We start from the raw sequence: 25,504 nt of genomic DNA, 5'->3' as shown, positions 1-25,504 counted from the left end.
AAGGATCTTCAGGAAAGGATCGTAGATTTTCTTCAGGAAAGGATCTGAAACTAACCAACCTACAGAGACTGTGGCATTTAGGGACTTCCTACACCACAGTCTAGCTATACAAGAGCTCTGCCTTCAAACTCAGACTTTCAACCAGCTTTTAATGCCTTTTTAAATATGAATGACAGTCAAGGATCTTCATGCATTTGAGGGAAGTCCCCAATATTAAAGACAGAGACCAAAATAAAAGTGCTGAGAAACAGAGAAAATGATGGGACGGATGAAAATTGCAAAGAAGCTAATTAAAATTCTAAGATAAGAGAAAATACTGCATCATTAACCAAAAGAAGAACCAATAAGAAGAATAATCAGAGAAAAAGAGGAGAAAAAAATTCAATATAAGTTTGAAGTTAAAAATCAAGGCTATTTTCCAGAGAGGCACAATAAAAAGAAAGAGATAAGTATCAGAAGAAAAGGTAAAACATTATAAAAAGCAACCCAGGAAGTCTAATACCTGACTTGTAGAAATTCCAGAAATAATAATGAAAATAGAGGAGAGAAAAATACCAAAACTGTTAGGCAAGAAAATTTCCAAAAATTGAAGGATGTAATTCTGTAGAAAGCAAGGACCTATTGTGTGCACAGCAAATGAAAAAAGACCCACACCAAGGCACAGCACCATGAAATTTCAGAACCCCAGACATGAAGAGAAGATTATAATTACTTTCATAGAGGAAAAAACAACAAAATAAAAGACCAGGAACCAGAATGGCATTGGACTACTGAATAGCAAAACTGGAAGCTACAAGGTATTAGAGGAATACTTTAAAAGTTGAGTAAAAATGATTTGCAACCTAGAATCTTACATTCATCTAAAATATCACATAATTGTAGGAGCAGAATATGACATATTCAAGTATGTAAAAATCTCAAAAAAATTTTACCTTTCGTTTATCCCTTTTCAGGAAGCCACTAGAGGATATGCTCCTGAGAATGAGGGAGTAAACCATGAAGACACTAGAAATGGGACACAGGAAATCAAGTCTCCAACGCAGGAAGCACATGGAGAGAATTTCCAGGATGAGAGCAAAAAGAGGTATTAGCACAATAGCTATAAAACAGACCTAGAGAACAGGCAGGATTAAGACGGAAAAACTGAAGGCTCTAGGAAGGATATCTTTGAAGAATAACCAAAATAATTACCTCACAGGTGAAAGTTTTTACAATGATGGACTGAAGCCTGTGGGACAACAAACTCAGATGACATGCTAAGCAAGTTTTTTAAAATGAGGCAATTCTTGAATTAAAGCAACAACAACAACAACAACAACAAGTTTTTACCAGAAAAGATATAATCACACTCACAGGCACTATTTGCTTCATTATAGAACAGTATGTATATGGTCATAATAATGAAAACACTACCTGTGGGTTTAACCGGTAATAATTAAATATATCAGGATTACAAAATAAGGCAAAGGAAGGCATTAGGAGAGCTGATATCATACGTTATAAGAGGAAGTTAATGGATGTCAAATACTGGTGGACCAAGAGATAGCAGTATACTCCATTATTAAAAGGTGGTCAACACAAGGAGTAGTTAAAACAGTTGAAAGTGGCTTTCCTGAGGAATGACATGGGGCAAGACAAATTAGGGGGAGAGGATGAGAAGAAGGATGGGAGGGAAATTGCTGTTTTTATTAATCTTTCAGTAGTAATTTAAAACCACACGATCACATTGTTCTTATTGCAGCTTTACCTGAAGTATAATTTAAAATTCAGTTCAATGAGTCTTGGTGAATATAAAAAGTTGTGAAAATTATCACTACAATCAAATTTTAAACACTTCAATTATCTACTTCTAAAAGATTTCTCCCTTTGTAGTCAACCTCCACTCTTACCCTGGGTCCTATATAATTACTAATTTGGCTTCTATCACAGAATTTTGCTTATTCTGAGTTTCATTTAAATGAAATCATATAGTATGTAATCTTTTGTGTCTGGCTTATTTCACTTATAATGATGTTTCAACAAACTATTGAACTTGTTAGCTAATACTTTAAGATAACTAATATCTGAAGTGGGAATGGTCTGTAGTGTTCTCTGTGTGTGTGTGTGTGTGTGTGTGTGTGTGTATGCGCGTGCACGTGTAAGAAGTTTTATAATAGCTTTTAATACACTGAATGTTTGAAACAAAAGTAATGAGGGGAGACTAGCCTTAATAAACATTAAAGCCCCAGTTATAAAAATAGTATGTGCAGTACTGACCCAGAAAGACCCAGGGAACAGAACTAAGTTCTGAAATGAATCAAAGTAGTTGCTGCAATTTTGTGTAAAGAAAATTAAGAAACTCTACATGCAGATAACAAGATGGATTATTTAATAGATGGTTCTGATAGAAGTGACCAGCCATTTGGAGGAGAAAAAAGTTGAATTTTTACTGTTTTAATTGAAGATATATAAAGAAAACTTAAAAATGCTCCTGAGTAACATAAAAGTCTTGAAGGAATGGAAAAATATACCACATTCTTGGATGGGAAAAATCAAATTCACAAATGTCAATTCTCCCTTAAATAATTTATACATTTAACATGATCCCAATAAAATGCCAATATGATTTGTATGTGTAGAATTTATCATAGTGACTCTAAAGTTCAAAAGAAAATAGCAGGAAACCCAGGAGAAATTAGGGGAGGGGGATAGCGGGGGAGAGAAAAATTATGATGGTCAGACATAGCTCATAAAGAGTTGGATCACTAGAATGAATAGAACAGAAAATTCAAAAACAGACACAGAATTTACAGGGTGAGGCAAAAGTAGTTTTGCAGTTGTTTGTATGGAAAATAATACAATGAATAAATAATAATATAAGAATACACTTGTGTACTCACAACTGTAAACCTACTTTTGCCCAACCTATATTTATATGATAAAGATGTCATTTCAATCAGTAGGGAAAAGAGCACTTGGAACAGATGCTGGACACCTGAAAAAAATTAAGAGTGGGTTCCCAATGTATAATTTCATAGAAATAAATTCTTCTTAGAATAATAAACAAAATATGAAAATAAAACCATAAAGGTACTATAAGAACACATGGATGATCCTTTTTAATATGTGTGGGGAAGTCTTTTCTAAAATCAAGATGCCATAAAAAGACGTAAGAAACAAAAATTCCTGTATGAAGGGTAAAAAAAAACAAAGGCAAAGACAAAAGATAAACTAGTAAACTAGTAAAAACTATTTGCTACTCATATAACTGACAAAGTAATCTCTACTATGAATAGAAACAATCCAATAAAAAAATGGACAAAAGGATATGAACTGAGAGTTCCTAGAAAAAGAAATGCAAGTGGCAAATAAACATGAAAATGACTCATCTTTAATCAGAATAAAAATGCAAATTAAATGATAACATTTCACTTACTGGATTTTCAAAATCAAACTGCTGGAAAATAGAGCAAAAAGACATATTGAAAATGGGGAAGAAAGATATAAAATGAATCAAAGATGTCCAATGACCAAATATGCGCTATTCCAGAAGAAATGAGAAAATGAAAGTAAAGGAATTTTTAAAAAACTGTTTCTGCACTTGAGAGACATACATGTTTGGATTAAAAGGGACCAGTGAACACAGCAAATGTTAAAAAAAAAAAAAAACTACACTAGACAATAAAAAATAAAGAGCCTAAAAGCTTTCACAGGGGGTAGAACTGGTAATATGTAAAGGACAATGACCTAACGCTCTTCTCATCCATGGCAACAGGACTGAAAAATTATGCAGTAATTAAAATCTGTTGGAAAATAATTTGACCAGGAATTCTATACCCAGAAAATTATCATGTGTAAAGAAAAACTAAGGTATTTCTATGGGTTTTACTTCTCATGAGTTAATTCTAAGGCACTGGAGTTAGTACTCTAGCTAAGCAAAGGTGGAGATTAAGAAAGAGGAAGAGATTGTATGCTGGAAATAGTGGATCTGACCCAGTTACCAAATAATATAAGTAAGTTATAAAAAGCAATTATAGGATAAAGTTTTACATTAAGTATAATAAATCCAAACTAAAAGATGAAATCTGTGTAGGCCAAGCAAAAAGTGTTTAGGAAAAGCATACAACAGGTTCTAAGCGACAGATAAAAGAATCGAGGAGTCATCCAGTATTAATGACATATTTATTTTCACAATCAGGCAAATAGGTAAATGGAAACTTTAGGAAAAACAACTCAACAAATATGTATAATAAAATCATGCTTAAGATATGAAGCAAAAGAGCCCAACTTTGAGCAATGTATGGAGTGTATGCAAAGAGGAACCATGAGACCTGAATGCTAAGACTATTCTTTGTGTGGTTCATCATGTTGAACATACAGAGAAAAAAATCCTAATTCTAGTATTCCACTTGGTTGTGGATTGAAACATTTTATAATTGTACTGATGTAATTCTTATTAATGCAGTCATATTGAGTAAATACTATTAGTTTCAATTATTAAAACCTACCTATAGTCAAAACATAAGAGGATTTAAGTATGGTTACAGAATAGAATGTAAACGTTATAATTACTTGGAAATGTAAAGAGTAATTGTATATATGTGTTGTGGAAGAGTAGGAGAAGAAAGGAAAACTAGGGTGCCTATTATCATTGTCTAACATAGTGGAGAATCTGGAATATTATTGAAGTTGATGTGATAGAAAATGAAGATCTGAGTATATTAAGAGTAGAATGGTAACAAGAGCTAAAGAAAGGGAGAAAGGAAGGATGGTGAGATGCTGATGAAACATGGTAACAAAATGAAGAAACTGTAGCAGAAAATTTCAATAGTGAAATTACAATGCTCAAGTTTACTTTAATAATCTTCAAGTGGCTATCATAGAGGCAATTCTTCCACTTCTCAAATGCCCCTATTACTAACATATATATTTCAGCTTAGTATAGTATTTGAGAGGTTTATCATAGCTATTTGTGTTTTATAAAAAAAATTTTTAGACACTGACTGAGGAGCTCTATTTGGAAATCTTTATAAGATGTAACAGTTTTTCAACTGTTTAGTGTATTTCAAAGTATGCTACCCTCATTTCCATTTTCTTTACTTCAGTTCTAGAAATATTGGCAGAAAAAGTAAAAAGCTGACAGCTGGGTATAAAGATATTATAAGATGATTCTAATTATCTAAAATGTTTCTTTTAAAAGAACAGTTGCTACTAAATATTTCATTGCTAACATTTGGCTTAAGCCATAGCTACATGTATTCCATGGCACAGTGGATCTGAACTTTGCAGCTGGTGGTTGATTTCCATCAACACCTAAAGACTGAAGTCTATATAGCAAGGCTAAAACACATCTAAACTTTGGAAATCAAGCCTTAAAAAATATGACGGAAACCTATGTGAATACTTACACATATATGCCCTCATTTTAATTGTTGCAGAGTAAGATGTTACCTACATAAATATCAGTTGAATTTAAATTACAAAAAAAAGTATTTGTGGATACCCCATTAGGTACTATAATATAGTTTCTGCAAGATCCACAAATAAGTATAACAAAGCAGAGTATAGGAGGTTGAATGTAAAACTGAAGAGACAAACAGCTTACTACCCAGTAATTCGTTCTTGCCTTGGAGGAACAGATATTTTATAAAGTAGGACTATAATGAAAACGTTTATTAAAATACCTTCTCCCTCCAAAATGATAAAAGATCAACTAATACATGAGCTCGGGTAAGAGGGGAGAGGGATGCTTAAAAGGAGTGTGTGTTTGTGCATGTGTGTAATTTTACTGTGATACTCTACCTTTCCTGAGAAGTTCAAAATCAGAAAGGAAGCCAGATTTGTTGGGTGTAAAGCTCAAGTCTATACTTAGAAGCTGGTTAATTGTAGGCAAATACTTAACAACAAGACCTTATTTTTTTGTTGAAAAATAGGACTAATCATTCCTTCCTTACCTTCTTCACTACACCATTAAATCACATGACAAACATTAAGCAATTATTATGTGCCAGGACTATGCTAGAGAAACAAGATAAATAAAATGATACTGCTGACTTCCAGAGGCTCCTAGTCTATTGAGGAAGATGGATATGTAAATAAGTAAGCAAAACTTATTATGTGTTTGTTGTAATAAATAGAAGATTGGGATATATAGAGGAGGGAGAGATCAACTCTGCCCAGGAGGGTGAGCCCAGGAATACTTTATACAGATTATACAGAATCTGAAGATAGTGTGCCAGGTCAACAAGTTACTGGGTAGGAGGAGCCATAGCAAAAGGGTGAGCAGCAGAGACAACATGAGCACAACAAGCATAGGAGTTTCACGCAGTTCAAAATGGCTGTGTTGTAATGTGTTCAGTGAGGGGAAAGTATTAAAAACACGTCACCTACAGAAAAGTGGGCTGCTACCAAGTTATGAGAGAATTATAGTACATTAATGAAATTGCACTTTATTCCAAGGTCAGTGTCCCTCAAAATCTTGTCCTGGGATCACATGCCTGAGGATCAGTAATGGGAAGACTTGTTAAAATGCACATTCCCAGGCCCTAGATCCACTGAATCAGGTTGTTAGGGTCTGGGTAATTCACAGTTTGACAGGTTCCCCAGGTGATTCTTATATACCCAAAGCTTGAGAAGCAGCAATGTAGGCCATTATGAATTATTAATCTTTAATTTTTTTATTTTAAAATTTTGTATTTTGGGATGATATTTTGGCAGCAGTATAAAAGCTATGTCAATTTCTCTTTTCCACAGAACCTATTTATTATAGCACACTCACAAAATCCTGCTGGTTACATGTCTGATAATTTTGGCAGCAGTGAGAAAAGTTAAAGAGAAAAGCAGATTGACTGACTGGGATATTCAGAAATATAGGAAAGGACTAAACCAAGGCAGTAATTATGTCTTAGTTGAGACATAGTAAAGATGGCATCAAGAGACATTTCTAAGAAAGAAGATCCAAATCCAGCTGACCCCAAATCAGCTGAATTTGATAGGTCAGAGAGTCAAGGTTAACAGAAATTTCTCACTTGGGCAAGTACTGATGTTACCAATAAAAAAACGATCATGCAAAATAAAGCTATGAAAATACTTCTGAATTCTGGAAATCTAAGTGTAAGATCATATTAATCAGTTCCTTTCTAGAGAGCTTCCCACACTCTTTTCTAACTTAGATGTGGATTGTATTCATACTTCTTTCAATGTAAAAGTATCTCATGCTAATTACAGAAATTCATTCACTTAAATACTGATGGATGTGTCTATTAAGATCTACGATGCTGCTCTGTACCTGCTCAAAATATACGGTGCACAGAAGAATAAGGAAAGCAAAATAGTGAAAAATATATCTGAAACAAATATTATTACCATTTTTGGTGTATTCTTTTACACCTTTTTTTTTCTATGCATGTTGGTTTATATAGTTGTGCTCATATAGTATAATAATTTTGTATTTTGCTCTTTTCACTTAAAAATACTTCCTCAAATTACTGTAAACTCTTCATAAACAAGTCTTCTATGACTACCTGTTGCTGTGGGAGGTACAGCACAGCTTATTTGGTGAATACTTACACTGTTTTAAAGTTTTCATTATTATATTTTATGCTGCAAATGGAATTATGGGATTAAAATATGTTAATTTAAAAGGCACAAAAATTGCTGACTTGCTATACAAAAGGATCAAGTGAATTTAGATTGCTAATAGACATATATGAACAAGCACATTTCATAGCACCTTCATCAGCAACATCATTGTCAGAAAAAAAACTGCTAACTCAAAACAGTAAAACTGTATTATTGCATTTTAAAGTTTCATTTCTTTGATTATTGGTTAGGGAAAAACATTTTTCCATAAACTTTTATGCCCTCTTTAGTAAATGAACCTGTTATGTCAAGTTCTTTGCTCATTCATCTTCATGTGTCTTGGTGCTTTTGAAAGTATCTGTATGAACACGTTAAAATTTAAAGATAAATATCTGGCTTTCTGCAATTGTGAAGCTGGGGAGATCCTGCTGGGCTGAGGATGTTCAATCTCATTGGCTTCCCAGTCATTCAAACCTCCCCTAAAATCCCTCAGTGAAATGGTTTGATATCCCATCCACCAAATAATATAATAGATACAAATACGTTATTTTTTTAAAACAGATTCCTAATCTTGGTTTGTACATCTTTTAAGTTGTTCATTTGTATCGGGAGGAGAGGGGGTAGGATAAAAAAAAAGAATGTCATTGTTTTATTTAAGTCAAATGTAATGAACTTTCCCTTCATAAGTCCTTCTGATTCTTTAAAGTTTGAAAAGTATTTCCTCATCCAGATAAATATCTTTCTTAAATGAGAATAGCATAAGGGTATTTGTCAAACTCTCCAATTTACCTGGAATTTATTTTGGCATATAAGATGAGATAAAGATTCAAATTAACTTTGTATTTCCAACTATGTAACACTCTCAAAAGCATTTACTGAATATTTTCCTTTTCCTATTAACTTCTGATGATACCTTTTATTTATACTATTTAGAATGTCTGTTTCTGGGATCTTGATTCCCTTTCACCAACTTTACAACCAATGCTTATGCCAATATCCAACTATTTTATTTACTATAATTTTATAATATGTCTTGATATCTGACAGAGCTATTAGTTAGCCCTCTGTCACTGTTCTTGGTTTTTCACTAAAGTCATCTTACTTTTACCTGTTTAGTGCCTTGGACAAAATTAAGAATTATTTAATTTATCAAATACATTTAAAAATTAGAATTATGCTTAACCTGTAAGTTAACTTAAGAAAAAGTGATATTTGTAATAGCTGGGCTTCCCATTCAGAAACATGATATCCTTCTGCCTATACCTCCTTGCACTGCCTCCCCCTTCCCCGGCTCCACTCACATCCAAAAAGTTTTTACGTTTCTTCACATAGGCTCACACATTTCTTATTAACATAATTTTCTATTATTGTTTAAAAATCTTTTTTATTATATTTTCTAAATAATTACTGCAAAGAACTATTGATTTTAAAGTATTAGTCTTAAAATTTAATGATCCTATAGTCTATTTTAATAATTTCTCAGTTGACTCTTGGTTTTCCTAGAAATGCAATCACATCACACCAAAAATGTAATTGTGCAGCTTCTTTTTCAGTATTTAATTCTTTTCCTTATAATTCATGTATTGTTACATTGGTCAGAACTTCCAGAACAATGTTACATAATACTGTAGTGAAAATGAGTTTCCAAGTGTTTAATAATGATTACTTCTCTAGTGTTTCACCTGTTATTTTCACTTTTTGTTTAATATATTTTGTTAAAGTTCTCTTCATTCCTGCTTTTTATTGAGACAAAAGGAAATTATTAGTTTCTTCTCCATATTTACTGATATGATCTTTACTTCCCTTATCAGATTTATTCACCTATGCATTATAAAATTTCCTATTAGGCCATCTATGCATTCTGAGAATAATTCCTATCTGGTAATCATAAAATACACTTAATATACTGTTGAATTATTTTTACTCCTATTTTATTTACAGTTGCTATTTTATTTGAATTCTATATTCTTTGCTCATTTCTGGAACATGGAACTCTAGAAACGTCTCTTTCAGTCACTAGCCATCCAGTAACAACTTTTCCGGTTCCTAGAATGTGGTTTATTCTGTGTCTCGTAATTAGCAGGCAGGTTAGCCATTCTGGTTCTGATGTGGAACTACAAGCAAATGTCTCATTTCACTGCACTAAACCTTTCCTTCTCCCCCAATCTAAGACAGACCATGTTTTCTTGGCCTGGTAGTCACGTCTTCTAGCCAGCTAGGAAGAATGGCACATGGCAGCTCAGCATACAGTTTTCTCTTTCCAAGCTCTAGGGAAAGTTCTGCTTCCCCACACAGATGTGCTGAGAGGGACTGGAAGAGAGGAGACTGAGAACATATATGTATATATGCATAGCCCACAGATGCAGAGAACAATGTGGTAGTGAATGCTAGCCAGGGGACATCAAAGGCGGGGAATTAGGGGACATCTGTAATAGTGTCAAGAAAGAAAGAAAGAGAGAGGGAGGGAGGGAGGAAATTGAACATTCAAAAAGTGGGTATTTGTATAAAGAGAATGAATATTACTTGAGGAGGTAAGAGCAACATGTACAATAGATTTATCACATTATTTACATTTTCTATCTTCTAGTCTTTCCATTTCTCTAGGTGAAAGAGCAGACACCTACTTGGAGTTTTCATAAAATAACTTCCACTTAGTATGGTTGATTTTCCTTTAGTAAATCCGTATGCATATTTAAAAAAACATATGGGAAAAAGGAAAGAAATATAAATAATGGTAAGTTGAGTGGTCATATTAAGAGCAGCTATTGCTTGGTAGTTGTAATTTCCAATATTTTATTTCCATATTGTTCTAATGACTTAAAAAATAACCCATCTGGGGAATGAAGCACATTTTTCAAAAGAGACTTCAGAATTTTAGATGAAGAAAATATGATCACTGTATGTATATTTATATTTTTAACAAGTAGCTGAGTGATTAGGCTCCCCCCTGCATTTATTCAACAAACCTTGTACTTGGTAATGTGTTAGACCCTGGGTATATGGTGGCAAGCAACACAAACACAGTCTGTGGATGTACAGAGTAAGTCCTTTTCCTTGCAAAATCTCTTAAATCACCCATAAATTACAATGTATTTTTTTTTGTATACACTTTGCACAGAAATGTCTTGTATAAAAATATATATATAGCAATCCAGAACACACAATAAAACTACACATGCAATATAAAAATATATGTAGTGTTGAAAAGAAATGGGTTTGTGCACATGTATGTAGGTATGAGAGAGAATGTACATGCACAGACAAGTTTGTTGTGGCTGTATCTGCAGGCCATCTTGGAAATCAACATAATTGTTCATGAAGTCTAAAACAAGTCCAGTTCTCTTCCAGCACTGGAACAAACTGCTGTTTCTTTGGCTGAACATTAGATGCTTAGTATGTGAGGCCATGTTGTATGACCATTAAACATGCCTGAATAACAGGATCACATTCAACACAGTGGGCTTTTCACAGCTACACACTGAGACCAGTTGAGGCTATAATCAATTCACATCTTTAATCTCATGTCTACTCTGAAGCAAAAAGCTCAATAATGGGATGCTACTACAATATTTAAATGATTACTTTCATCATGGCTTTACTTTTGGCTGAGTATATATAGTTGAACTCATGTAAATTAAATGTGATGAAATTCCACTGTACTGATTAGATGTGGAACTTCAGTTTCCTAATCTGTGAAATGGAGAGATCACATGTGTATAGAAGTGTTACTGTCTAGATTAGGAAGATAACATATGCAAAGTCCTTAATATTTCCCTTTCCTAGATTCATGATATTAAAGTTTGGGTTTGCGGTAACTTAAAATATACACATTCATGTATATCACATTCATGTGTACACTTTGAGAATAAAGGAGTTTTTTCCCCGGAGACTGTCAGCTGTAGTTCTTTGCAATGCCATTTTAAAATTAGTAGTTAATTCTTAACTTCAATGACTAGGTTAGTTATAACCACATAGTATGTCAATAAACTCTTGGTCCGTACTAGTGTCATGTTCTTTTTTCATTGTGCATACCACCCCCCAAAAGAGACTAAATTCTATATAGTTTTACATGTATAAAAACATTTAAAATATGCTTAATAATTATTAAAAGCAAGTAACAATGAAAAATTTTGAATAATTATGCCAAAAATTACAGATGATTTCTAAATCAATCTCCATATAAATTCATAGCAATATATGTAGGTTTTAAAAGTGGGTTTTATTATTATTATTGGCCTGGTATATAAGAGACATAAACTTATAACTTATATATGGGACCATTAATTTGAGAAGAACTAGTTACTTTGTGTGTCCATCAAAAGCAGTTTAATGAAAACTGCTAGAGAAGTAAAACAATCTCATATATAGTTACCAAAATGCCGACAACAGTACTGAAACCAGGGAGGTGATGCCACAGAAACTTGTATCAATGATGCCAAGTAGCTCATCTTAGTGACTAAAGGCAAACACTTAAGAGACTGAACTGATGAAAACAATCAAAACACATAGTTGCTTTCCTTATTTTCACATAAATGACTTGTAAGATTTGTACAATGTCCAGCCAGTGTAAACTGGGTAACAGTGACATATAAAAGAACAAATACTGTATTCAATAAAGACTTCATAGCAAGTATTATGGGCACATGAGATACAAGGAGCTTTAAAACATGACATGAGAATTCTATAAAAGTCATGTTACGTAAGGACTCTGTGACAATATGACACATGTACTGTCTTTAGTGCATGAAGAAAGACAGGAAAAGTAATACCTAGTAGCACTGCTTCAATGGCACATTACTATTAAGATATCTGCTGGGGATTTTGAGATTCCAGGAATGGCCAGGTAAAATCAACCCACAGGAAGATCAGACTAGATATGAAAAGTCATGCATTTATTAGATTTTGCCTTGTATGATGTGTACTTTTTTGTCCAAATTTTGAGGGAAAAATAAGGATGCACATTATACATGGATATAACGATTACATACCATTGGTATAATAATCCCATGTATAATATGCACAAAAATGTGGGTGTGCATTATACATAGGAGCACATTACGCACAGCAAAATATGGCGCTTAATATCTTCTTGTCCATTAATCTCTCATTCCTATCAAGCTTAATCTCCATATGCTAACTTTTCTTAGGACTAGGTACAAAATACAATTCAGATTCCTAGAGCTTGAATAAAACTTTGAAAGTTATAAGAAAACAAAAAGTAAGCAGTAATGTCAAGAGCTTGTTAGAAGGCCCCCCTATTGTTCCCTTTCTGGAAATTGGATCCGTTAGTAAATCTGCAGAATAGACAGAATTCAATTTGCTACATAATGTTAAATCACCAAAATAAATTGATGATAAATTGCTCTCAAGGAGCCTACAGATATTTGAGTGTTTACTATGGGCTAGGCATTAGTCTAAATGCTTTCATGTATTAGTCATTGTATCCTCATTATATTATAACATAGGTACTATTAGTGTCCCTTTTTTACAAATCAGGAAATATGTATTAACTCAGAGAATATTTAATCCAGACAAGTTAAATATCTTGCCCTAAGTTAGAAAACTAGTAATCTCAATAGTCCAGAGCACACATTCTTAACCATTATGGAGTTATGAGTATATTTAGGAGAAGAGAAGGAAAATTAAAGAAGCCTAAGTACACTGGTCATATTTTGTGGATTTTCTAAGACTGTCCTGTCTTCAAATATTCTGTCCTGTTGACAAATCACCCGCCGCATTTTGGTTGGGAAAAAAAAATATTTGTGTGTATAGATTATGTGTTGTAGAGTTTTGTACCTGAGACCTGTACAATTTTGTTAGCCAGTATAACCCCAATAAATTCAATAAAAAGGGGGAAAAATATTTGCAGGAGGAATGTACTAATGTAAATGTCTGATATTTATACTTAACAAAAAAGACCATATCATGCTACATTTAGCTGTGGGTTCGTAGTTATACATTAATAGATATGGTTAGTTGTATATTAGTAGTGGTTGTGAACATCACATGAATGTAAGAAGAGCTGGCTTTTATTGTAGAGAAATGGTCAAAATTATTCAAAGTGATTCTGAGAAAATCTGGAGTCCCATAATACCACTAAGAAAGTTGAAAGTTGGTCATTTGTAGTGAAGAGAATATGAAGAAACAAACAATTTCCACACTATAAAATTACTAACAGTCTGAAGTGCTTCAAGTTTTACTACCATTGTAATTATCAAGACAAGTACAGTAGTTGCTTTGCAAGTCATGTTCAACTTTATCAACTGTTATATAGAGAAAAAGAATACAAATATCTCTTCCAATAATACTTTAAGATGTTGATATAAGGATGTCGACTGCATATAATAGCCAGCTATTATTAACAGCCATCTATTAAGGAAATCTTCATATGGGAAATAACTTAAAAATAATGTAACACAGACTTCCAGATAAGATGGTAGCATAGATAAATGTGGTACCTGCATCATCCCACAATTACATCTACACTACAAAACAACTATCATTGAGAACTGCCTGAGATCAAACAGAATGGAAGTCCTAAAACTAGGATTTAAAGAAGCCACATTAAGAGTAGTAGGAGGAGCAGACACATGGAAGGGGCTGGTCCCATACCCACCAGTGGTTAAAAATCAAGAGGGATATCTTTCTTGGCTGCAGTGGTCCCCCCATGAAGAGTGAGGGGTCAAGTAGCATACCCAGACATTAGCGCTAGGCCATTTGTGCCAGAAAGACAAGTCCCCATAACTTCCAGCTGTAAAAACTAGTGGAGATTAAGGCTGAAGGAGATGAAGGACTTCTGAAGTCACAGGCAGTTCCTCTTAAAGGACCTGTATACACATACTTACTCAGACATACTTACACTCTCTCTGAGCTCCAGCATAGGGGCAGCAGCTCAAAAGGGACCAGGGACATAAAGGGAAGAACTGAATTGTCTGACATCAGGGAAAAAGCTGGGGGAGGGCAGTTTTCTGCCGGACAAAAGTGCTGGCAGAGACCATTGTTCCTTTCCTGATCCCCCCACCAGAGACAGCAGTCAGGCCATATCTGAGTCTCCATCAACCTGGCTTACTCTGTTTGCCTTGCCTTGATGATTCCCTGAGACCCCATACCACCAGTTTGTTGGTCCACCCAAGCAGATTCCAGTGGTCTTTCCTGTTTGGCTCATGTTTCAGACTTTCCTATAATCTCTCAAACAAGCAGCATACAACCTCAGTGTGCCCCAAACCTCTCACTAAGTGGCCCCAGGCCTGGCACTAGCAGCAACCAGCCTTGATTCCCACCTTGGCCTCACCTGGGCACCTCCAAGCCCAGCACAAAGAGCAGCTATCTGCAGATCGTGTCAGGTGGCCCTGAGAAGAACATAGTCAGTGGCTGACCTTGGCCTGCACCTCCTGGGAGGTCCCAGAGCCAGCGTACTCACTGGACAGCTTCAGGCTATATTGGAGCACCACCTAACCACCTCTACAAGTGACATACTCAAAGGGCAGACTCAGTAGGCACCAGAGCCCAGGTGAACTAAGTCCTGCTCTGTGGGGTGTGCCCCTGTACAACTGATCCTCCACAGTGGTCAGTGGTCACTGCCAGTCCTTGCAGCTGATTGAGCTGGGGATAAACTCCTCCCACTGGTGTGCAAACAAAAATCAAGGCTCAACTATCACAGAAGGGTATACACTGCCCACACAAGATGGTGTGCTTGGAGTGCCCAGCTAGGGTGATCAGGGAGGCAGTGCCACTAGAACCTACAGAATGTCTACTATACAAGGCTGATCTACCAAGCCTGTGAAACACAGCAGCACTACCTAATACATAGAATCAAACATAGGGAAGCAGCCAAAAATGCAGAGACAAGGAAACATGGTCCAAAGAGAACGGAATAAAACTCCAGGGAAAAAAAATGAAACAAAATGGAGATAAGCAATATGCTAAATGCAGAGTTTAAAATAATGGTTATAAGCCCTGGCTGGTGTGGCTCAGTGGACTGAGTGCCAGTCTACGAATGGAAAGGTCAGCAGTTCGATTTCCGGTCAGGTCATATGCCTGGGTTGCAGGCCAGGTCCCCAGTTGGGGCTGTGCTAGAGGCAACCAACTGATATATCTCTCACATCAATGTTTCTCTCTCTTTCGTCCTCCCTTCCCCTCTCTCTAAAAATAAATAAATGAAACCTTAAAAAATATAATGGTTATAAGGATGATCAAAGAACTCAGCAATAACATCAACAGCATAAAAAAAGGACATGGAAGCCATAAGAAAGAACCAGTCAGAAATAAAGGATACACTAACTGAAATGAAAAGTAATTTATAGAAAATCAAAAGTAGACTGAATGAAGCTGAAAATCATATCAACTATTTGGAATATAAGGAAGCAAAAAGCACTCAATCAGAACAGCAAAAAGAAAAAATAATCCAAAAAATTAGAATAGTATAAGAAGCCTCTGGGACAACTTCAAATGTACCAACATCTGCATCATGGGGGTGCCTGAAGGAAAAGAGAGAAAGCAAGAAATTGAAGACATATTTGAAAAAATAATTACAGAAAACTTCCCTAACATGGTGAAGGAAATAAACATACAAGTCCAGGAAGCACAGAGAGTCCCAAACAGGGTGAATCTGAAAAAGCCCACACCAAAACACATCCTAATTAAAATGCAAAAGTTTAAAGACAAGGAGAAAATCCTAAAAGCTGCACGGAAAAAGCAGCTAGTTACCCATAAAAGAGCTCCCATAAGGCTGTCAGCTGATTTCTCAACAGAAGCTTTGCAGGACAGAAGGGAGTGGCAAGAAATATTCAAAGTGATGAAAAGCAAGGACCTACAACCTAGATCACTCTGTCCAGCAAAACTATTATTTAGAAGCAAAGGACATATAAAGAGCCTCTCCAACAAGAAAAAGCTAAAGGAATTCATCACCACCAAACCAGTATTACATGAAAAGTTAAAAGAATCTTCTTTAAGAAGAAGGAAAAAAAAGATAAAAAAATGAACAATAAAATGGCAAAAAATACATACCTATTAACAACTGAACCTAGAAAACAAAATAAGTAAACAAGCAGAACAGAAACAGACTCACAGATACAGAGAACATTTTAATGGTTGCCAGATGGGAGAGTGGTTGGGGGAATGGGTAAAAAAGGTGAAGGAATTAAGAAGTACAAATTGGTTGCTACAAAATAGTCATGGGGATATAAAATAGAGGATAGGTAATATAGTTAATAATATTGTAATAACAACCTATGGGGTCAAATGGGTACTAGATTTATTTGGATGATCAACTAGCAAGTTATATAATGTCTAACCACTAGGGTGTACACCTGAAACTCACATAAGATTGTATGTAAACTGTAATTAAAAATAAAAAATGATTTAAATAAAAAGATAAATAAAATAAAATGCTATTAATATTTATAATTACTATAAAAAATGACAGTTTGAAAATATAACTTTTCCTTCCTCTGCTCTCATGTATGGTTTGATTTCAGATTGGGCTTTGTAGTAGTGCCGATTTCAATCTTTTTCCTTACAATTTTTCTCATTATTGCTGTTTTACATTTGATGACATGCTCCATAAATCTACATTCACAGAATAGTAACTTATTTAGCAAAAAAAAAAACCCTCCAAAACTCCAAGGTTTTCTGCACTTGCAAAAACATTAACTTCCTAAGGAAAAACAAGCACAATTCACTTGCTCTTAGGCGAAAGGCTGTAAATTGTTTCAAAATGCAATAGTACTTTCAGTCTAGACCTGCAGTAAGTCTGTCAGAAAAGTACATGGAAAAGGACACTTTCTCAACGAAAAATAAGCCACAGAAATATGCTTAGCTTGTTGAAAATGAGTACATGCTCAAAATACTTTAAATAATAACTCATTACCCTAATAGTTTGCTGGTTAAAAAATATTCAAGAGTTGAAGGCAAGTAATTTGAGCATTTATAGAAACAAAACGTCAATAGCAAACACCATTACTTTCCAATCAAGGACGATGGTTTTTGTCAAAACATACATTTGCCTGCACAACAGAGGATACATCTAGGAAAAGAAGAGGCTTACAATGCCTCTTGAATTATGTTTCTAACAACACAACACATTTTCTGATAACCATTTAGAGGGATGGGTTACCTAGGGAAATTACGGAACGTATTTTCCTAGAAGTCTTTCACAAGGATGGTGGCCAGTGACTATTAAGAGTGCTGTGACAGGTTTGCTGGCCTTCATAACCCTGGCAACTGGTGTGCAATGGATGACCTACTCTCAATGCCTGTCAGTCATTAAATTGCTCTCAGTGCTAGTAAGCAAAATGGTCATGCCTGCAAGAAGTCTGAAACTCTAAAGTCACTGGTGGTTTTAGCGAAAAAAAAATTCCGGTCCATTCTTTTTGGATGGCAGCTTGTCTTGACCACAGAATTTCACACGAGGGCCTTAAAATATGTGCAAACTTATAAACAGGCAGACAAAACTATTTTAGCTTCTGAAAAATACCACAAACTGAGATAAACTGTCCTTTTTCTAAGGAGTGGCTTATTTTCATCTTCCTGGAAATCAGAGATAGACTTTACAATACTAGTAATCTCAGAGAGTTTTGGAGTTGTAGAGAATTTAGAAATTTTTCAGGTGAAGAAGAATGTGCTGAAAGGTTAACATCAAAGGCTAAACAGCGGATTAACTGTTCAACACAGAACCCATATTTTCAGATTCCTGATCCAGTATTTTTTTCACCATAGCATACATACTTCCCTTATCAATCTTTGTAAAAAAAAGTCTCCAAATATCAATAAAAACATGTAACTAGTTAACAACTTATAGAAAAGTATTTCTTATATACTTCAGATCTATACTTAACAAATGATCAACTAAGACTGGCATATAGCAATTTACTTACTTTTCAGATAGTTTAAAAGAATAAAACTAGTAAGTGACGGAAAAATACTCTGATTCCCAATTATGATTGTACTTCAAAAATATCAATATTTGCTGCTCTCCTACATGAGGGCACCATACTAGGTTCTGAGGATATAGGAGTGCATAAACTTTGTAAGAAGTACCTCTCCACTGAGTCTCATTAACTCCTGGTGAGTTAGGCAAGGGAGTTGTGATCAGAGCTGAATGATTCTATCCTAATGCAGACTTTTTTTCACATCACAGCACTGACTTCTTCGGTTTCCAGCTCACAAATATTTAAACTAATAAGTGTACCAGATAAGTATGGTCTGTAAGAATTCTTACTATTTTTTTGTAACCCCGTCTTTATCTGAAATGGAAATGCTGGCTCTGACACAAAGATTCCTTGGTTAATAACTGCAGTGATGTGCTAAAAGTTACTGAAACTTAACCTCTTATGAATGAGTGTGATTTAGATAAATTATCAAGCTAACTACTAAAATGATACAGAAAAAATTAATATTTAATTGTCAGGCAAAATATGAATGAAATGTTATTTTTGTATTATATGTAAATTTAAAATAATGATTGCTATATACACATTATTCCTTAAATAATTTTATGCAATTTGGGATTATTTAAATTATTGCATTAATTTTATGAGTTACTTAACAAGAAACATATTACAATTCCTATTGTATCAATGCAGAAAAAGAGGCAAAGATGTGATACAGTCTTCCTCCTCTCCCCCATGCATAAATACAAAGTAGCAGTTTGGGATTGGAATTTAATCTGTCAGCTACCCAGACCACAGTTCTATAATCCATACTAAAAACAGCTTCATTTAAAAAAATATTAAACTTGAAGAAAAAGCTCCAAGCTACTACTTTTATTACAAACTTACAAACTCTTTAGTGGAGCATTTTAACTTTAAACTCCCCAAAAACTCCCCAAATTGAATACTTAGGGAAAGGGCAAAAGAACACCTAAAAATTCCTTTTTCATGATCAATTGATTCATTTAATAAAGGATTAAATGTGAATAAGATATATAGCTATAAAATGCTATCAGTACATCTAAGGTTGAGTAATCTCTAGAATGATGGAACTCTCAAGTCTTCAAGTTGAATCCTCAGACTTCACTGTTTTGCCTCATAGTTCCTTTTTATACCTTAATACTTCAGCTTCTCCTACTCACAGTTTTTAATTTGTATTACAGTATTTTCCCCCAAAAGGGTGTTAATAAGATTCTCTTTAAACATATGCTTAAGGAAAAACTAATGCAAGCCCATTTAATTTATAAAAAAAAGACTGATATCAAGAAACTTCAGTAGAGATATTATTTCATTGTGTGTAAGTTTACTCTCTATTACCAAATAACTAAAAGGTAAGATAATTATATAAAATTAAGAAACATGGTTCCCAAATAGAGAAAAATATTAACAACATCATTCTGTTAATTGCTATCTGAAACTGCTTATCTGACATAAAAAACAATCGCATCTTCTGGAACTGGTCCTGACCAGAGGTCTATTTCCTGTATCTCCTGGAAATTATTAAATAATGGTTCCTGAATTTTAAGCTTTGGAGGACCAAAAGATTTCACCAAAATTTCTGGGGCTTTTAAAATTTGTTTCCTTCTTTTGGAAGTCAAGTCTGATTTTACTGTCTTTGGAGATGGTATAAGGTCATCAATTTAGACCTTCCCCTCCCCTTATTATGTATTATAGATGTATTGATAGCTTGAAACATGCTACGCTTTCATGTATCAAACTTCTAGGCATAATTATTTCCCCAGCAGGTTAACTAACACCTTGGTGTTTGAGAATGGAATAGGGTTCTGATAAAAAGAAACTAAAAGCCACAGTGGTTTTTGGTAACTAGTAACACCTGTGATGTTAACAGTAGGCAAAGTGAAAAAATAGGACTTAATACACAAACTGTGTTTGTTGTCTCAGATAAGTCAATTCATGAGTTCTAATACTCTGAAGGGGAAAGGAAATGAATATTTATTAAACACCTGATCCAGGACAAAAACTCTCTTATCTATATATCTCATTTGATGCAACAACTTTTGAGTAGCATTTACTCCTATTATACAGATAGGACACCTGTCCAAAGTAATTCTGCCAGAAAGTTTAAGAGCCAGGCTTTGAATTTAGGAGCTTCAGGTTCCCAAGCCAATATTTTTAGTACTCATAGGATTTATTTTTATCTATTGATTTTAGAGAGAGATAGGATGGGGGGGGAGAAGCACAGATTTGTTGTTCCACTTATTTATGCACTCATTGGTTGATTCTTGTATGTGTCGACCTGGGATGCAATCTGCAGCCTTGGCAGATCAGGACCCAAATGAACTGCCCAGCCAGGGCAGTACTCACAGGATTTTAAGGCTAGAACACTAGTACCACATAAAGCACCAGTACAATTCCTTTGTGTTACAGACGAGAAAACTGAGGCCCAAAGAGAATGAGGCTTCCCAATTATACAACACTTATGGTAAAACAGGATTTGAATTCCAGTCTCCTGATTTCCACTGCAGTTTGTGTTTCATAATGGGGTGTGTGTGTGTGTGTGTGTGTGTGTGTGTGTGTTTGACATTGAATGTGTCACTGTTGTTATAATCTGCATATAATGTATAACATCACAACAGTCTCCAAATGAAATTCCTATGTGGCAAGTTCAAGGGCATACATTTTTAGTGACCAAAATTATTAAATGTATTTGGCAAGAATACAAATTTAATTGGTATTTATAAATTATTAAATATTGTAAAGAAGTTGGTTACCAATATACTTGTTTATTCATAATAAAGTGCCTATTATATACTAGCTACTATGTTTGGCAATAAGAATATAACTGTATATAAGAAAGAAGGAGTCCCTATTTGCATCCTCGTGGAAGATAAGACAAATAAATAGGCAATTATACTGCAGTGAGTCAATGCTATGATGGTGGGAGTACAAGATACTATGGGAACAGGAAGCAGGGACATCTAATTCAGACTAGACTTTCAGAGGAAGCGATATGGAAGATGAGTAGGAGTCAGCTAGTTAAGGATGGGGAATGGAGTATACATATATTTCAGGAAGAGCTGTAACAGGAAGGAGAAATGTACCTAGACAGAGAGGGACCAAATCATACAGGTCCCTGAAAGCAAGGGCTTTAAAATCTTGTCTATTAGAATTACCTGGAGAACTTTAAAACAAACAAAACATAGATGTCTGGATTCCATCTTAAACCAATTAAATCAGAATTTCTGGGAATGAGACTCTGGCACTAGCATTTTAAAAAAGCTAATTAGATGATTCTGATATATAGCCTAGACTGAAAACCACTGTTTAAGCTATATAGTGAATTAAAAATATATTGCAAATAAGAGGCTATCTCAAGTAATTAAACTTCTGTGGGCTCTACTTTCTTATCTATTAAAAGGCAGGTTGGAGTAGATTAGAAGTGGCATGATATAGTGAAAGGAGTCAGAAAACATTGGTTTTTGTCAATGAGCCTGTCATCTGACACCTGTCTGAGTTTAGATTAAAATATTACTTCTCAGAGATAAGAGACCTGCCTTGTTTATCAATTGTTGTATAGCTCAGGATAAATGATCCTTAAGAAAGCATCTTGAAATTGTGCTAATAAAATATACACCATGATATTCCAAGATTTAAGCTTAAAAAGTTGCACAGTTTTTAAGATCATAAATATTTTTACCAGAGATGAAATCTTTTATGGTGCTTTGTTTAAAGAAACACCACTACCTTGGCATTCAAGATATTAAAATAATACAATAACTGATCCTTTAATGTTACTCTAGTTGCTACAGAGATCAAATGGGATTAAGTTAGCTCTGTTCAAATAAACAAATCAACAGATTAAATGCTTTTTAAAATGGTAACAGCAAATACTTAAAAATTTTTACTCAATAAACAATACTAATACAAAAAGTTACACACAAAGTAAATTGTTTTAGGAAAAAAAGGTTATTATTATCTACATTATTATATAAGTATTTTATTTATAAATTTAGTTTGTTTGTTTTTTTCCAGAGAATACTTATTTGGGATGGAGAGGATCTTATCCTGACAGGAAGGAAGCTCTGCCTCCAGAAGGACTGTTCCATACACAGAGCTGGGCAAAGCCACTGCTCTTTTACAGTCTCCCTCATATATATATCGAGCCCCGTGAGAACATACACTTTCATGTAATTCTTTAGTTTAAGTACAGTATTTGTACTTAGTGACATCTCTTTAATGTTATATCCAATTTACTTATACTTATAAAATTAGGTACGTAAAAACACTTTTCTACATTTGTATGTGGTTCGTTTTCAATTCTTCAACTTAAATTCATAGCAATGTCTCTCAACCTTTATACTCATAGTCAATGATAAAATATTAATACTCATTTCTTTTCTTGCTATTTTCACTATAATGCTATCACTATTTTAAGGCACTATCATTTATTTAAATAACTTAATTTACAATGGTGAAAAAGGCACAAGAAACTTTTGGAAAAAAGTTATCAATGAAATTTTATTTAATTTTATCTCAAACACAGGATAAGAAAACTAAAAAAAAAAAATACACACACACACACACACACACACACACACAGCTGGGCCCTCGTCAGATAATTCTGGTTGATGACACTGCAGAACAGTTATTCTGATATTTAAAATTTTCCAGAACATGTGATGTTTAGATAGAGATCTATGCTGTCAATCAGAATTCAAAAATCTTAAAACTTGAACACGCATACGAATTAACAAATTCTTATGCTGCAATTAATTCGAGTCCATTAATAAAAGTATAAAATGTTTTAATCTATCCAAATTAAGTTGGCAACATGGTATCCTATTTCGCGATCTTAACAGGCAACTCAGCACATAAATTTTGTACAGTGTAATATAAGCAAATAACAAGAGAATCCACCTTCTAAGCAGGGAAACATGCGACCAATATTGCCCGCAATGGTTCAAACGTAGTCTTAGAAAACACCCGACTTGAGTTACCAGTTTACCTACCCGAGTTTTCTAGCCTGGTTCTCCCAGGCTTCACAAACTATGATTCAAAACATCATCACGCCAACCCACGTCCAGCATGTGCATAAAGGCGCAGCGCTAAAATGAGGAAGCTTCACCAGAAAACGAAATCACAACTCTAATTCATTAAAGAATACGCAGGCTGTTTTCTAAAAGCTTCCTCTTGTTGCGCTCCCTTTACCTTTCACGTAGCTATGTAAACAGCTCCCCAGTTATTGACATTTAAGAAAGTAGCTTTCGATTCCCAAGTCTGGTAACTAGCCACCATCACTACTATTCCTTTAGCATCCTAAAATAAACCACTCGAGCCGCGGTCGTGGGCACGCTACCCTGTCTTCCCCAAACACTTAGAGCTATAAAACCGGCATCACAGAATAGACTTAGTGGAGACACAAATCACGAGACAAGGTCTCAGGTCTATGAATGAAAGATCCAATACATTTAATTGTCACCGTCAAAAGGGAAAAAACAACCTCGAGAGGAAGGGTGGGAGGGGAACTGAGGGGTGGGGAAGCGGTTTTCCTTCAAGCCCCAGCCGGGCGATTTAAACCCAGTATGAGGCAAACTCAGGGTCGCCGGGCTGGTGGGGCCGGAGTCCTTCCTTGGGCATGACAGCCTCTTAGGACCAGCTCAAGGCTCCACGCCGGGATCCCTCCTGCCGCGGTGCTCGGGTCAGCCCTGCCACCCAAGGGCCGGGTGGGCGTGCAAGGGCGCGGGGACCCAGCTACCGTGGCTGGGGCGGCGGCCCTGGGCGCACTTCCTCAGTTCCCAGCCGCCCCATCACCAAAAATGGGAGAGGAAGGAAACAAGGAGCGAGGCAGCGGCCACAGGGAGAAAAGAGGGAGCCCTGGTCTCTGCATTTGGGTGAGGCCAGTGGCAGGCCGGGGAGAGGGAGCGGCGCTCGCAGGCGAACTCCGCTGCGGCCCGACACTGAGAGAGACAACCGGCAGCAGCCCCCGCCCAATACGGCTGGCGCGCCGGAGAGTCCCCGGCACCCACCCGGCCCCATCACGACCGCGCCCGCTCCCGGCCAGTCCGCGCTCTACTCACGCTCGGAGCTCCTCCAGGCTCCGCGGCTCTAGCCGCATCGGGTCCCAGCCCCGCGGGCGGCGGCGGCGGCGGCGGCGCCGAGGGAGAGGAGAGCGGGCGGCACGGCCCCCGCCTCCTGGCCCCTCTCCCCCGCCGCTCCGGAGCTGCCCGGCCGGGCCCGAGCCCTGCCTCGCCGGCGGCCCCAGCCCCAGCGGCCGCGGCAGCAGCAGCCCGAGACCTCAGCGGCCGCAGCGGCGGCACCGGAACTGCCGCTTTCTCCTTCTCGTTCCCTCTCCTAGCTAGCCCCCGCCACACGCCCCCACCCCCGTCTCCTTTCTCTGTCACCCCTGTTTTTTTTTTTCCTTTTGTTTCCAGAATAAACTTTATTGGTCTCCTTTTCCGCTCACATCGTGTAAACAAACAACGAACTCATCCCCACCCCCTTGACTACCCCCCTCCTCTGGCGGAGGAGGGTAGGAGCTGAAGAGGGGCAGGGCCTACAATGCCCCGGAAGCAGATGTGCAAAAGGGGAAGTGAAATTGCGGAGGCCAGGAGTGGGAAGTGGGCAAATCGGGTAACAATGTGTTGTTGCGGCTGCGCCTTGCTTTTCCGCCCGAAGTTTGGGTGGTGTTGGGGCTGTATTTCTGGCGTCCGTGTATTTCACGCTCCGTGGTGAGGGTGTGTGTCATCCTAGGATGGCAAGTGTGTCATATATCAGTTTCTACGAGCATCAGGCATCCTGGGGTAGAGATGAAAGGGGGGTACAGGGAGCAAGTGAGTTCATTCACTTTATGCCCGTAGAGGAAATGAGATATCCTCTTCTTTGGGGGCGAGAAAAGGGGGCACGGTGGCTAACCGCTGCCTTTCGGTGGCTAACCAGAAGTGGTTATAGATACTAGAAAGAAGGACTTTTACAAAGCGTTCTTCTGCCAACGTAAAGTTAAGTTGTAGCCCATTCCAAAAGAGTAATGCCCTGCCACAGCCCTCTGCAGTCCTTTG

The 25,504-nt window shown here is 36.2% G+C and overlaps 1 protein-coding gene across 2 annotated transcripts in view; it reads right to left on the bottom strand.

Moving 5' to 3' along the window:
* The window catches only part of PIK3CA (phosphatidylinositol-4,5-bisphosphate 3-kinase catalytic subunit alpha), a 75,985-nt gene extending 51,209 nt beyond the window's left edge, over window positions 1-24,776 (bottom strand). For both annotated transcript variants that reach the window (XM_054580715.1, XM_054580714.1), the window contains exon 1: window positions 24,527-24,776. The gene's annotated coding sequence lies outside the window, so the exon portion shown is untranslated. The remainder of the gene's footprint in view (window positions 1-24,526) is intronic.
* Window positions 24,777-25,504: the final 728 nt, after the last annotated feature.

This window comes from Pteronotus mesoamericanus, unplaced genomic scaffold, assembly GCF_021234165.1.
Source record: "Pteronotus mesoamericanus isolate MK-2021 breed Mesoamerican mustached bat unplaced genomic scaffold, CSHL_Meso_final contig_116, whole genome shotgun sequence".
Classification (NCBI taxonomy): domain Eukaryota; kingdom Metazoa; phylum Chordata; class Mammalia; order Chiroptera; family Mormoopidae; genus Pteronotus; species Pteronotus mesoamericanus.
Note: the sequence above shows the minus strand (reverse complement) of the source record. Positions and strands in the feature narration are given on the sequence as shown.